Source organism: Colias eurytheme, chromosome 3 (genome assembly GCF_061535395.1).
Source record: "Colias eurytheme isolate Ceu_HAF_F1 chromosome 3, ilColEury1 Martin Lab GWU primary, whole genome shotgun sequence".
NCBI lineage: Eukaryota > Metazoa > Arthropoda > Insecta > Lepidoptera > Pieridae > Colias > Colias eurytheme.
The window spans coordinates 293,732-297,967 of NC_142982.1; positions in this window are offsets into that span (position 1 = coordinate 293,732).

The following is a 4,236-nucleotide window of genomic DNA, read 5'->3' on the forward strand; positions in this document are numbered from 1 at the left end:
TTCAGATAGATAGAAACCGGACAATAGTTTGCTCATAGAATACTGTGTATTATAATATTATTATTTATCAAAGCTTGCTAGACGAAATTAGAATAAATTTGTGATTTTTGTGAAACAATTAGTATTATATTATTATTCGATTTTAATAGCATTGATGCGACTGGGAAATCGATTCGTGACGAATTGACATAGTTTGTGTTCTACGTATCGATTTCTGCAGCTTCATCAATGTTGGTAATTCAATGGGAATGAAATTTAATGAATTGTATTGGGCAATAATTATAATATTATATATGAGGTGCAATCATTTTCCATCGCTATTGAGTATCGTAGCAGTTTTATTTTCGTGTATAAATTAGCGAGATGTACAGACAATGGTTTTATATGTAAAGTAAGATGGTTGTATATTTGTCGCGGGACGGACGGCGACGTAGGATGTAATCTGTATATGATGACTGGACTCGCTATGTATTCCAATTCAGAAATGTATTATAATGATTCAATATTATCAAAATATTTAAATAAATTGTTTACGTTAATGCTTTGTGATTTGTTTTATTTTACCCATTTTTAGAATAAGACTTTGAGTAACCTGAATTTTACACTATAACTAAAATATCAAAGAAATACATAATTCTTTCTCAACATTTTCTACCAGATCGCTTAATAAAAATATCACACACATGAAATAAGTGGCTGCCTAGTATATATGCATACCAATTTTAACTAAGTACATATATTTGATAAGTTTACCTGAAGTAGAAACAAATATCTCCATATATTTACATACACACTAGCAATACGTACTTTGCTTTATACATAAGTACGAACCTTTTATAGCTTTTTCACATGAAAAGGGTCTAATTTTGGTTTTGCATTTAATCATGCATTTACAAAATATACTGGGGAAACTGTAAAATTCAAAGCAAGCTTTAGCGAATTTCATGCTATTTATTTTACAACCTTAACTTCATTAAACTACTCAGACTAAATTATTACTATCCTGTGAGCGGTCGTGTCCTCAAATATCATTTTCAGTAAAATTCCCAGCGGCTGTGATAAACTGAACGATGGAGACTGTGAGTGTGCCTGCCACCATCAGGGCCATCACCACGGAACAAGCTATCAATCCCTTGTTTGCCGCCATACTTTTAATATACTTAATAATGTGCACTTTGCCGCCATATGTTTTGGTGGTATTGACAAAGACATAATCTATAGACAATGCATTCATTTATTTGTACTTTTATAAAAATGAAAAGAGGTAGCATGTGGTGCCATTATAATACACTAGCTATGGCCCGCGGTTTTACCCGCATTACTCCGCCCCTAATGGTCTTAGTGTGATGATATAGTTTATAGCCTTCTTCGATAAATAGACAATGTACTATGAAATTTTTTTCAAATCGACCCTGTAGTTCCTGAGATTAGCGCGTTAAACCAACCGAACTAACAAATTATTCAGGTTCATAATATAAGTATAGATGATTAACATGCTATTATCATCTAAGTATAATATTTTATCGATTTCTAAGTTAAATTTAATTCCTTTATTTTCAATATTGATGGTATCGTCACAGTATTACAATATTATTTCCCACAGTAAGGAATCGCCTTTGATGTCGCGCGATGCCGCCGCCAGCGTAGGTACTTACGCTGCCACACGAAAATACGCTAGGGTTGCAACAAATGGGAAATAAAACAATTGTGATTATTAATATTATTATGAAATCATTTATTCATATGTGCATTGAAAATAATTGCGATTATTAAATTGACCTTTCTGAAGCCCAGTTGGATAGGCTTGAAAGACTCCAAAACTTCTGCATCCGATTTATCTTTGGTTTGAGAAAATTTGATCACGTCTCCAACTTCCGTAAGAGACTGAAATGGCTCCCTATCCGACTGAGGCGAAACTCCCACATCCTTCATCTGCTGTACTGTGTGTTGTTAGATCCAAAAGCTCCAAGCTATCTTCGAGAGAAATTCAAATACTTGAGCTCGAGTAATCTACGCTCCTCTACTAACCTTTTACTTCTGATTCCGGCTCACAAAACAAAATTCTTTCACAATTCGTTTGCAGTTCGTGCGGTTCAATTATGGAACTCTCTCCCCACTAAGGTTAGATGTGCTCAAAATTTGAACGCTTTTAAATTTTTAATAAAAAATTATTATCTATCTCTTGTGTAATTTTGTATAGCTGTCGTATTTACGTTTATTTTTATTTCTTGTTTTATTCTATTTTTCTGATTCCTTCTTTTCTGCATAGTTACTAATATTTATCATGTATATATGTGTGCTATGGATATATATTTGTATATGTATTTATGTATTTATTGTATGTATTGTATGTAAGTGTATGTACTTATTATAAGTATTATCGTATTTATGTATTTATTTATTTCATTATTTTTATGTATTTTATATTACTATTAGTAAGTAGTTAGCTTTGTATATGTTTATTTTATACGTTTTTCAATGTGTTAGTATTGCCTTATTTTTGCTCACCCACATCATATTGTTAAATTTCCTCTGATAGTTGGGTTGCCTGCATAGAAATCTAAATAACAAGACACTAGAAGTCGTAAGCGCGCGTGACCTTGTCGCCACTCAGGTGACTTTCACAACACCAGCGTGTTCGTCACTGTTCAGCTGCTCTGGAGACGTATGTGTATAAACATGGTGTGTTTCAGCATATCCCATTGCGGAAATTCTTCCACAAGTTGTAATTATACTAATAAAGGAATAATATTTCATCGGTAAATATTTCTTTTTTAGAAATAATGCCGTTTTTCCTTAAAATTATAGAATATTTACAAGTATTACGAGTGTCACCATAGTAATCGAAATAACAATGAATGACACAGTCTACCATTCTTATTATCACGTTTAACACAAATTTCAACCTTATTTCTATGAGTTTATGTTCAAAGTTATATCTATTGAAAATTGACAACTTCTGTTGTAGAAAAGCCGAATTTTTTCGTATTGGAACAAAAAGAAACAAAACGTCTCATATACTTAGGGATGTTATTCTAAAATAAACCGTAAATTCGTGCGTTAGGATACATATTAAAAAGCTTAATTTAATATTTAAGTTAGTTTTCACTAAAATCAAGCTGTCCGATAAAAGGCATAGTTTACTTGTGTGTACTGTTTAGCTATCGGTTTAAATGTGTTGATTTTGGCGACAGCGGTTTTCATACGAATTATGACATTATAGCACTTCTATGTGTCTTGTTATTTAGATTTCTATGGTTGCCTGGTAGATATCGCTACCTAGCGATAAGGCCGCCCTTTGCTGTTTCTGTAGTATTGTCTTTGTTATATGTATTTATGTATTTTCAATGCAATAAAGTATAATAAATAAAATAAATAAAATAATTACAGATATTGCACTGCTAAATATTATTTACGTGGACACTTTATTTTTGGATGTTCTTAATTGTATATTATAACATTTAACTAAGTAATGCATTCGCATTGGGATGTACAATCTGATTAAAAAATAATGAGGACAATATATACATAGCTTTGATTTTAATTCAACAGATACAATTAATACAATCTTTCTGGGATTTCAATGTAGATTTACATCCGTAAACGGAACAGTTTGTGCGCGCCATAATAGAATATGTAAGTACCTATGCATAATAAAATAATTATTAGACAAAAAATACGACTGCGTCGTCCTTTCGCGCTAGGTAAAGCAAACTAAGCGTGTTTGCCTTACGCGGCCCGCGTCGCCCGTCCCCCCGCCAGTTCCCCTTCGTTTCTCTGCACAAGTACATTCGTCGCACTACTGTAGGAAATATGGTAATACTGTGGTATCGTTGCCTCATAAAATATCCAGAAAATGTAACGCATCGCTTGCGTTCTCACATGCATTTACAATTACTCAATATTTATTTCTATGGCAGATACCATTGATATGTCGTGGCAGTATCGAAGATTTGATCGTTCATGAAATGAGCAAAAAAAAAATAGAGCACAGAGTTTTGTAATTATTATACGAAATGCGAAACTCTGTTCTTTGGACTTTGAGCCTTTGTTGAAAGCTTGTTTGAATATTAATACAAAGGGCTATTTTTTATCGGAGAGAACAATTTATACTGCCCATGATTTACGAATTTGTAAAAATTAATTTTATTATGACAGAGGGCTCATCTTATGACTAAAAGTTTTATCTTCAATATACAGGGATCAGGGACATAGGAGGGCAAGCAAGAAAAAAAA